The sequence below is a fragment of the Rhinoraja longicauda genome, chromosome 29 (genome assembly GCF_053455715.1).
Source record: "Rhinoraja longicauda isolate Sanriku21f chromosome 29, sRhiLon1.1, whole genome shotgun sequence".
In the NCBI taxonomy this organism is placed as follows: domain Eukaryota; kingdom Metazoa; phylum Chordata; class Chondrichthyes; order Rajiformes; family Arhynchobatidae; genus Rhinoraja; species Rhinoraja longicauda.
In genome coordinates, this window is record NC_135981.1 from 5,365,167 (window position 1) to 5,376,823 (window position 11,657).

The 11,657-nt window shown below is 46.1% G+C and overlaps 1 pseudogene; it reads left to right on the forward strand.

The window, feature by feature from the left end:
* Window positions 1-6,561, forward strand: part of LOC144607690 (transcription factor CP2-like protein 1) — a 55,772-nt pseudogene extending 49,211 nt beyond the window's left edge.
* The last annotated feature ends 5,096 nt before the right edge of the window (window positions 6,562-11,657 follow it).

Genomic DNA, 11,657 nt, shown 5'->3' on the forward strand with positions numbered 1-11,657 from the left:
CTGCTTGCTTCCACAGGTCCATTCGGCCCCGACTTACCGTTTACATGTGTCAGGAACCGCAGCAAGGAAAAGAAGCGGAGAATTCCCAGGACCTTCCCAGTACGTCTGTGTGTGGTACGTACCTGCAGCAGTGTCCCACAAAGTTGGAAACAAAGACAGGCACATATCAAATTCTTAAAGGATTGGACAGGCTAGATGCAGGAAAAATGGTCCCGATGTTGGGGGAGTCCAGAACCAGGGGTCACAGTTTAAGAATAAAGGGGTAGGCCATTTAGGACTGAGATGAGGAAAACCTTTTTCACCCAGAGAGTTGTAAATCTGTGGGATTCTCTGCCACAGAAGGCAGTGGAGACCAATTCACTGGAAGTTTTCAAGAGAGAGTTGTATTTAACTCTTAGGGCTAAAGGAATCAAGGGATATGGGGGAATAGCAGGAACTGGGTACTGATTTTGGATGATCAGCCATGATCATATTGAATGGAGGTGCTGACTCGAAGGGCCGAATGGCCTACTCCTGCACCTATTTAATATGTTTCGATGTTTCTAAGTGCTGGAATAACAGTGTTACGTGTTACGTACCTACAGCAGTGTTTAACAAAGATAGGCACAAAGTGTTGGAGTAACTCATCGGGACAGGCAGCATCTCAGTAGAGAAGGAATGGGTGACGTTTTGGGTCGAGACCCTTCTTCAGACTGAGAGTCAGGGGAGAGGGAGTCTAGAGTTATGGAAGGGTAAGGTGTGAAAACGACAGATCAAAGCAGACGCTGATCAAGGAAATGTAGAATGGTTCATTGTTAGCTGAGGGGAAGGTGACAAGGAGGCAGACAATCAGTATAAACAAGTCTAGTAAAGAACAAAACCTGATGGTCAGTGAGTGGTGGCAGATTGTGTGGGAGTGTGGAGGGGAGCAGGAGCTTGGGGCACCTCGGTCCAGTACAATCTCACCTTTCAAAACAAAAGACACAAAGTGCTGGAGTAACTCAGCAGGTCAGGCAGCATCACTGGAGAACATGGACAGGTTATGTTTTGGGTTGGAACAATGATCCCAGGAATGATTGTGTTAACATATGATGAGGGTTTGAAGGCACTGGGCCTGTACTCGCTGGAGTTTAGATGGATGAGGGGGGACCTCATTGAAACTTAGCGAATAGTGAAAGACCTGGATAGAGTGGATGTGGAGAGGATGTTTCCACTAGAGGGAGAGTCTAGGGCCAGAGGTCACAGCCTCAGAATAAAAGGACGTACCTTTGGAAAAACGAGGAAGAATTTCTTTAGTCAGAGGGTGGTGAATCTGTGGAATTCACTGCCACAGAAGGCTGTGGAGGCCGTCAATGGATATATTTATTGCGGAGATTGACAGCTTCTTGATTAGTTCGGGTGTCAGGGGTTATGGGGAGAAGGCAGGAGTATGGGGTTGAGAGGGAGAGATAGATTTACAGCGAATGCAGCGCCGGAGATTAAGGTTCGATCCTGACTACGGGTGCTGCGCTGTAAGGAGTTTGTACGTTCTCCCCGTGACCTGCGTGGGTTTTCTCCGAGATCTTCGGTTTCCTCCCACACTCCAAAGACGTACAGGTTTGTAGGTTAATTGACTGGGTAAATGTAAAAAATTGTCCCTAGTGGGTGTAGGATAGTGTTAGTGTGCGGGCATCGCTGGGCGGCGCGGACTTGGTGGGCCGAAAAGGCCTGTTTCCGCGCTGTATATATATGATATGATATGATATGATATATGATATGATATGATATGATATGATATGATATATGATATGATATGATAGATCAGCCATGATTGAATGGCGGAGTAGACTTGATGGGCCGAATGGCCTAATTCTGCTCCGATAACCTATGAACTTAATCAGTATGAAGAAAGGTGTATAAAATCACGAAGGACCTGGATAGGCTAAATACGCAGTCTTTTCCCAGGGTGAGGGAACAAAGAACTAGAGGGCATAGTTTAGTTTAGTTTAGTTTAGAGATACAGAGTGTAAACAGGCCCTTCGGCCCACCGAGTCCATGTTGACCCGTGACCATCCATACACCAGCACCATCCTACACACGAGGGACAATTTACAATTTTACAAAGCCAGTTAACCTACAAACCATCCACATAGCGTCAAGGCAAGATGGGAAAGATTTAATGAGTAGCTGAGGAGCACCTTTTCACATGCACGGTTTTGGCTGGTATAACTCAACGGGTCAGGCAGCATCTCTGGAGAACAGCGATAGGCAACCTTTTAGTTTGGGACCCTTCTTCATTCTGATTGTGGTGGTGGAGGGGGGGAGAGGGGGAGGTGAAAGCTGCAAGAGGAGGGACAGGCCAAAGCCTGGAGAGTGATAGGTTATTGGGGGGGGGGGGGTATAGACAATAGACAATAGGTGCAGGAGGAGGCCATTCAGCCCTTCGAGCCAGCACCGACTGCCATTCAATGTGATCATGGCTGATCATTCTCAATCAGTACCCCGTTCCTGCCCTCTCTCCATACCCCCTGACTCCGCTATCCTTAAGAGCTCTATCTAACTCTCTCTTGAAAGCATCCAGAGAATTGGCCTCCACTGCCTTCTGAGGCAGAGAATTCCACAGATTTACAACTCTCTGACTGAAAAAGTTTTTCCTCGTCTTCGTTCTAAATGGCCTACCCCTTATTCTTAAACTGTGGCCCCTGGTTGATAGGCAGATGGTTGGACAAATGCCAGAGATGAAAATACAAAAGGTGTGAGACAGGAGGATTGAAGAGTTGTGAATTGTGAAGCTAGAGGAAGGAATGTGGAGGGGGAGAAATAGGTGCAGGTCCAGTGGAGCAGGGATGGGTGGGGGTTAGGTTAAGTTACCTAAAATTGGAGAGTTCAGTGTTCGTACCATTGGGTTGTCATCTACCCCAAGCGGAATATGAGGTGTTGTTCAAACAGGGAGTTGCAGATGCTGGTTTACAAAAGAAGACACGAAGTGCTGGAGTACCTCAGTGCTTTAGGCAGCTGACCCGCTGAATCTTTTGACGGTCTGAAGAAGGGTCCCGACCCGAAATGTCATGTTTCCTGGAGAGCTGCCTGACCCTCTGAGTTACTCCAGCACCATGTCTCTTTTTGTAAACCAGCATCTGCAGTTCCTTGTGTCTGATGGTGTCTTGGAGTCAGTTCATTGGTTTGGTGGTATTCTCGCCATGGTCTCACACGCTCCCACGTTTTCATTCCTGGCAGTATACAAGGAAATCTACCTGGAGGACTTGACAAAAGCCGAACTAACAAACAAGCTGGCAGCTCTGTTCAGCATTTCACCAAACCAGATTCTCCAGATTTACCGACAGGGAGTGGCTGGGATCCACATACTAGTCGGTGATCAGGTGAGTCGTTGAACGCCGATCGACACTGATCGGTACAAATTCATAAGTGATAGGAGCAGAATAAGGCCATTTGGCCCATCAACTCTACTCCGTCAATCAATCATGGCTGATCTATCTTTACCATTAAACCCCATTCTCCCACCTTCTCACCAAAACACCCAACCTGATTGTGAATGATCAGCCGTGATCACATTCAATGGCGAAGAGCCGAATGGCCTACTCCTGCACCTATTGTCCTGTACAAATCAAGAAACTTGCCTGTAAAAACAGTGCCCTGCCCATTCCATGATCCCTCATTCCAATTGTTAGTAGGGCTTATTTTTTAGTTTAATTTAGTTTAGAGATACAGTCCGGAAACAACCCCTTCGGCCAACCAGCCGACCAGCGATCTCCGTACACTGGTACTGTCCTACACATGAGGAACAACTAACAACGATCTATTTTACATTTTCCTTGATCTCCATTCCCTTTGTCCTGTTTTCACACCTTACACTTCCTTATCCATGTACCTCCCACTCCCCTGACATCAATCTGAAGAAGGGGCCTCGACTCGAAACGTCATCCATTCCTTCTCTCCAGAGATGCTGCCTGTCCCGCTGAGTTATTCCAGCATTTTGTGTCTAAGGACAATTTACGACCTTTACCGAAGCCAATTAACCTACAAACCTGTGCGACTTTGGAGTGTGGGAGAAACCTGTAACACCCAGGGAAAACCCACGCGGTCACAGGGAGAAAGGACAAACTCGGAACAGACAGCTCCCGACAAACTCGGAACAGACAGCTCCCATAGTCAGGATTGAACCCAGGTCTCTGGCGCTGTAAGGCAGCAAGCAATGTGTAATTTGGAAGGGGAACCTGCAATACACTGGAGCATTGGACAGGAGCTCCCAACCTTTTTCCAGCGTGGCTAAACCTCGATCAAACATTTCCCATATTTTAAGATAGCATGATAAATAAATTGACAATTCTGTCAAAATGTTTGAATTTTTAAAACATTTTATTTTGGCTTTGCAGTTATTAAACATAATAAAATGAAATAAAAGTCAAATTAAATCATTGAAGACAAATTTAAAGCATGAAATAATATTTTTTGGACCCTCGTCACGGCCTAAGTTCGAGCCTTGGCGGCCAAATTCTATTTGGAATCAATTATCTAAAGTGACCAGAGTAGAAAGACAGGTGATTGTTTTCACATTTTACTCTGTTTACAGATGATTCAGAACCTTCCGGATGAATCTAGTTTCATAATCAACTCCCTGAAAGGTAAACGGTCTGAATTCTACAAAACATTAATGAGATCAGCACACATTGCTAAATATATAAAATTGTGAGAGGCATAGACAGGGTAGACAGTCAGAACCTTTTTCACCCAGGGTGGAAATGTCAAGGACTAGAGGGCATTGGTTTAAAGTGAGAGGGGCAAAGTTTAAAGGAGTTGTGTGGGGCAGGTTTTATTTCTTACATCGACAGTACTGGTAGGGTTGCCAACTGTCCCATATTAGCCGAGACATCCCATATTTTGGTTTAAATTGGTTTGTCCATCTTGGTTTGACCGCCCTTGTCCCGTATTAGGCCCATTAGGCCCAGACGCTGTAAGCCCGGAGGGACAGAGTAGGCCCGGACAGCGTAGGTCCATACGGACAGTGTAGGTTCGGAGGCCCGGGCGCCGAAACCTAACGGAGGTTGCGTAGCAACCCGCCTCCCGGCCCGGGCGGCCGCCATTGGTGGAGCGGGAGGACGTGGCTGCTGGCTGGGTGAGGTCACGTGGGGACGGGGTGGTGACGTCACCTTGTCCCGTATTTGGGAGTGAGATAGTTGGCACCCCAAAGTACTGGGGACATAGAACACGGATGGTGGGGGAGGCAGTTAGGGATGGGCATTTAAGACACTTTTAGATAGGTGCACAGACTTGCAGGAAATGGAGGGATATGGACCACGTACAGGAAGATGGACTTGCTTTATCTTGGCATCATTTTCTTGGCACAAATATGGTGGGCTAAAGGGCCGTCCCTGTGCTATACTGCACTACGTTCTAGACTGGTAGAGGACACGAGCAGGTTTACATCCTACATCAGCCACAATGGGTACTTGGAAGTTTACATAACACAGTGGTTAACTTGTTAAGTAAGGAACTGCAGATGCAGGATTAAACCGAAGATTGACACAAAAAGCTGGAGTAACTCAGTGGGACAGACAGCATCTCTGGAGAAAAGGAATAGGTGATGTTTCGGGTTGAGACCATTCTTCAGACTGTCAGAGAGAGAAGTTCTTCAAAGTAGGCATACCTTGAGGAGATTTCGCAGTGGTGCAGACGAGATGTTTGGGAAGGTACTGCAGATGCTGGTTTAAACCGAAGATTGACACAAAAGGTTGGAGTAACTCAGCGGGTCGGACAGCATCTCTGGAGAGAAGAAATAGGTGACGTTTCGGGTCGAGACCCTTCTTCAGACAGAAGTTAGTGGATTAGTATGCTGGTTGCCTCTGAGGGGGGGGGGGGGGGAGAATGGATGTACAAGATGGGGAAAACCAGTCATTTACAATGCTCTAAACTACAGACTTATTGGTGAATTGCACTATTATTGGGTTTGTTGTGTGTACGTATGGGTGTGTGTATATAGATATATATCTATGTGCGTGTGTATATGTGTGTGTATATATATGTGTGTGTGTATATACATATATATGTGTGTGTGTGCATATGTGTGTGTGTGTATATGTGTGCGCATGTGTGTGTGTGTATATATGTGTGTGTATATATATACATATATATGTGTGTGTGTATATGTGTGTGTTTGTGTGTGTGCATATATATGTGTGTGTGTATATGTGTGTGTGTATGTGTGTGTGTATATGTGTGTGTGTGCATATATATGTGTGTGTGTGTATATATGTGTGTGTGTGTATATATATATGTGTGTGTGTGTGTGTGTGTTTGTGTATACACACACACACATAACTTTTTTTTTCTCGTTTATTATATTGTTTACAGAGCACAATGTTCACATATTCTGTTGTGCTGCTGCAAGTAAGAATTTCATTGTTCTATCTGGGACAGACGACAATATAACACTCTTAACTCTATGGGGGAAGGCAATCCGACATAACCCAGTCTGCAACAGACAGTCATTGTGTCACCCACAAGATGAATACTGATTTTCTAAGAAGCCTTTGTGTTTCCTTCGCAGTGGATGGCCTGGGCGGATACTACATGATATTAAAATAAGACGTTTGCATCTGGAAATGAAACCATTGAAACGAACCCCTGGAGCAGAGATCAACCCTGTGAAACGCATTGTGCAGTCTTGGCATGGCAATCTAACCTCCTCCTCCACAGAGCGCTGAATGGCAGGGAATTGTTCACCTCAAACGACGTTTGGGATACAAGCCTGGATTCACCTAAAATGAGTTCTTAAACCCTCCACTGAACACATGGCCAATATTTAGATCAACTACATGAAACTACTGGTTGTCCACCAGCCACACCTGGCTCTATTTATCCCCAGGCATTGTATTGATTACATTGAGCAGATACCTGTGTGAGTAGCAGTTGTTCTACTACTACTACTACTAGATATTGGATTGGAACCATCTCGGCACTCAAGACCAGATCATAGCTCTGCACGTTTCCACAATGCCTTCTGGTGACACCATCTAGCTTCCACCTGCCCTCTTCAGTGCACACGTCAGTGGTCTGAGTTTGGCAAGTCACCTTAACCCGGCTCAATAATGAAGCGTCAGAAACCTTCCTGCAATTGAGGAACCACAAGCAACAGTGCAAGACCAAAGTGAACTGAACACAGATACGTAGCATTAATAGTCTTGGATGTAGGCTGGGTACACGTTAAAGGGTGAGGGGATGCACCGACATCAAGTCATACTGCCTGCTGTTCCTATCACTCTGTAGGTTTTACTGTTATACAGAAACCATGTATCAGCTCAACTAGTTTCCAACGTTAACATCAATATAAGCCTTTTGCAGGTACTTCCTTTTTAATCAGCGTAAACATTTACAAAGGCAATGTGAAATGGCAAGGTTCCTTTTCTAAAATGCGTACTGAAAAAATATAAATAAAGATAGTCCATGTTAGGTGGTCTGACTTGATTGATAACAGGCATTGCTGGATCTCTATCAGATTACTCATTGTTGGAATGGTCACCAGACGATCAGTGAGGACCTCAAGGCTTATGGTTCAATGGCACTTTATTGTTATGTACTTAAGTTCAGTGAAATTCTTTTTTTTTTGCATACAGTTCAGTGACAACCCAACTATACATTTTAGGCACAAACGTAATAAATACTTTCCATCGACATCCAAATCTGAGAACTTCTGGTGGTACCGCGGCACAGTGGCGCAGCGGTAGAGTTGCTGCCTTGCAGCGCCAGAGACCCGGGTTCGATCCTGACTACGGGTGCTGTCTGTACCGAGTTTGTACGTTCTCCCCGTGACCCGCGTGGGTTTTCTCCGAGATCTTCGGCTTCCTCCCGCACTCCAAAGACGTACAGGTTTGTAGGTAAATTGGCTTGGTATAAGTGTAAATTGTCCCGAGTATGGGTAGGGTAGTGTTAATGTGCGGGGATCGCTGGTCGGTGCGGACTCGGTGGGCCGAAGGGCCTGTTTCTGCGCTGTATTTTTAAACTAAAAACTGCATACAATCAAACTGAGTCTGAAGAAGGGTGTCGACCCGAAACATCACCTATTTTTTTTCTCCAGAGACGCTATCTGACCCGCTGAGTTACTCCAGCTTTTTTGTGTCTATAATCAAACTCACTGGTCTGATTACATAAATAATTTAATCAGGCATCTCACAGCATCGGAAGGGTCTTGTTGCATTTATCATCTTTTGCAGGTATTGGCGGTACGTCTGGCACTGGAAAGAACAGCCGTGATGGTGCCCGCGGTGTAATTGGCCTTGCAGGTGAACAAGGGCATCCTGGCCCACCTGGGCGAAGTGGGTTTCCTGGTATCTGTGATGCTTCTTCATGCATGCGCCCACCTCATCTCAACATTAAACTGGGGAGAAGGCAGAAGAATGGGGTTGAGAGGGAAAAATAGATCAGCCATGATTGAATGGGTGGGCCAAATGGCCTCATTCTGCTCCTATATACCTTATGATTTACAAATGCCTGGACCTTATGATCGACAAATCCCAACTCTCGCTCAGTCAGGGTCCCTTTTTATCTGGCCCTCATCGTGTCTCCTTTAGTTCTTTCTCCTCTCACCTTACATCTATGCCCAGTTTTAAACAACTCTGCTGGGGGAAGACTGTGGCCATTCATTCTGTTTCCTCTCATTGTGCTGTCACGATTATTATTATCGTCCGTCAACCAAATGACTTCATCTAGTTTAGTTTTATGTCACGTGTACCGAGGTACAGTGAAAAACTTTTGCTTCCTGCAAACCAGCCAGTGGAAAGACAATTTGTACTTACAATTGAGCCGCAGTGTACAGATACAATGTAAGGGAATAACGTTCAGTGCAAGGTAAAGCCAGTAAAGTTCGATTAAAGTCACCAAAAACGTAGTAGTTCAGGATTGCCGTCTGGTTGCTGTAGGGTGATTCAGTTGCCTGATATCAGCTGGAAAGAAACTGTCCCTGAATCTGGAGCTGTGCGTTTTCACACTTCTATACCTTTTACCCGATGGGAGGGGAGGTAGTGTACAGAGTAAGGCTCGTCCTTGATTGTGTTGCTGGCCTTGCCGAGGCTGCGCGAGGTATAAATGGGGTCAATGCAAGATTGGTTGGTTTGTGCGATGGTCTGGGTTGCATCCACAATTCGCTGCAATAGCATATCTGGGCAGCAAGCTGAGTGTCACCTGTACAAAGAAGTGCCCTGTCTTATCACCACTCCCACACCCTGTGGCAGACCACATCCATGCGGATTTTTTTTGGATCTATATTTATCCCATACTAGGTTCACATCTATCTATGCCTTGCCTCTTTGTGCTTATCTTAATGGCCCTTATCTGCAATAATTACATGCGCCCCTACCTTCTCCAGCAGCAAGCTCGATACCAAACAATGCATAAAAGTTTCCCCCAAATCACCTCTGAAACATCGTCTCATCTTAAACCTAACCCTGTTTGTACATCTCCCTGTGACTGCATGGTTAATTGGCTTCTGTACACTGCCTCTAGTGTGTAAGGTGTGGATGTGAAAGTGGGATAACAGAACTTGTGCATACGGGTGATACAAGGTCATATAATATAAGAAAATAACTGCAGATGCTGGTACAAATCGATTTATTCACAAAATGCTGGAGTAACTCAGCAGGTCAGGCAGCATCTCGGGAGAGAAGGAATGGGTGACGTTTCGGGTCGAGACCCTTCTTCAGACTGATGTCAGGGGGGGCGGGACAAAGGAAGGATATAGGTGGAGACAGGAAGATAGAGGGAGATCTGGGAAGGAGGAGGGGAAGGGAGGGACAGAGGAACTATCTAAAGTTGGAGAAGTCGACATTCATACCACCGGGCTGCAAACTGCCCAGGCGAAATATGAGGTACTGTTCCTCCAATTTCCGGTGGGCCTCACTATGGCACTGGAGGAGGCCCATGACAGAAAGGTCAGACTGGGAATGGGAGGGGGAGTTGAAGTGCTCAGCCACCGAGAGATCAGTTTGGTTAATGCGGACCGAGCGCAGGTGTTCAGCGAAGCGATCGCCGAGCCTGCGCTTGGTTTCGCCAATGTAAATAAATTGACATCTAGAGCAGCGGATGCAATAGATGAGGTTGGAGGAGGTGCAGGTGAACCTTTGTCTCACCTGGAAAGACTGTTTGGGTCCTTGGATGGAGTTGAGGGGGGAGGTAAAGGGACAGGTGTTGCATCTCGTGCGGTTGCAGGGAAAAGTGCCCGGGGTTGGGGTGGTTTGGGTAGGAAGGGACGAGTGGACCAGGGAGTTACGGAGGGAACGGTCTCTGCGGAACGCAGAGAGGGGAGGGGATGGGAAGATATGGCTAGTGGTGGGGTCCCGTTGTAGGTGACGGAAATGTTGGTGGATGATATGTTGGATCCGCTGGCTGGTGGGGTGGAAGGTGAGAACGAGGGGGATTCTGTCCTTGTTGCGAGTGGGGGGAGGGGGAGCAAGAGCGGAGCTGCGGGATGTAGAAGAGATCCTAGTGAGAGCCTCATCTATAATGGAGGAGAGGAAGCCCCGTTTCCTGAAGAACGAGGACATCTCGGAAGCCCTAGTGTGAAACACCTCATCCCGGGCGCAGATGCGGCGTAGACGGAGGAATTGGGAGTAGGGGATAGACTTTTTGCAGGGGACCAGGTGGGAAGAAGTGTAGTCCAGATACAAGGTCACTGTGGACTTGGTCGACGTCTGGGCCTGTTTCCATGCAACCTACAATCAAATCAAATATGATTGGGGGAAAAAAGGAGTAAACATAACACATCTAAGCACTCATGTTCATCTTTCTGTTTCTAGTCATTTTCTTCATGAAGAATGCCAATGGAAAGATTCAGAATATACTTCCCAGCTTTGTTATTCAATTTCAAGGCAGTCGACTGCAATCTGCTCCGGAGCCAAATGTTTTCCATACCAATAGTTCCAACAGCACCCAGGCTGCTTAAGTAGTTATTTTGGGCAACACCACATCCCCATCAGGAACTGTGTTAAGACCATCACATAGAAATAAAAGTTCACAGCAAAGGTCACCATTCAACCCCCTAATGCCCTCGGCTGCTTCTTTACCCTTTCATCAATGGAAATAGTTGCCCTCCATGAAGTCTAAGGGGCTGAGAGAGACCAGCCAAACATAACCTCCATTCAATATTAGATACAGAATGCTGGAGTAACTTAGCAGGACAGGCAGCATCTCTGGAGAGAAGGAATGGGTGATGTTTCGGGTCGAGACCCTTCTTCAGACTGTCTGAAGAAGGGTCTCGGCCCAAAATGGCATCCATTCCTTCTCTCCAGAGATGGTGCCTGTCCCCCTGAGTTACTCCAGCATTTTGTGTCTACCTTCGGTTTAAAGTAGCATCTGCAGTTCCTTCATACATGCTTCCATTCAATAACTGTATTATGTATTTTTCTATTAGGTCTCTGGCATTTAAGTGCTCTATGTTTCAGCACTTTACATCTTGTTCAGAATTATTGCTCTAAGCAGCAAAAATATTTTAACTTGAAGCTCTACAAACCACCAATGAGGACAAAATTGGAAAAATTCTTGCCCTCCATTCTTTAAAAGCCAATAACTATTAGATCACTGGTAAATCTTTATTCCAAAAAAGAAACAGAGACACAGTAAAGGAAATACTTCACTATTTAATACATTGCCATTATATTATGAACACTCAGTGTTTGAGAATATTAGCACAG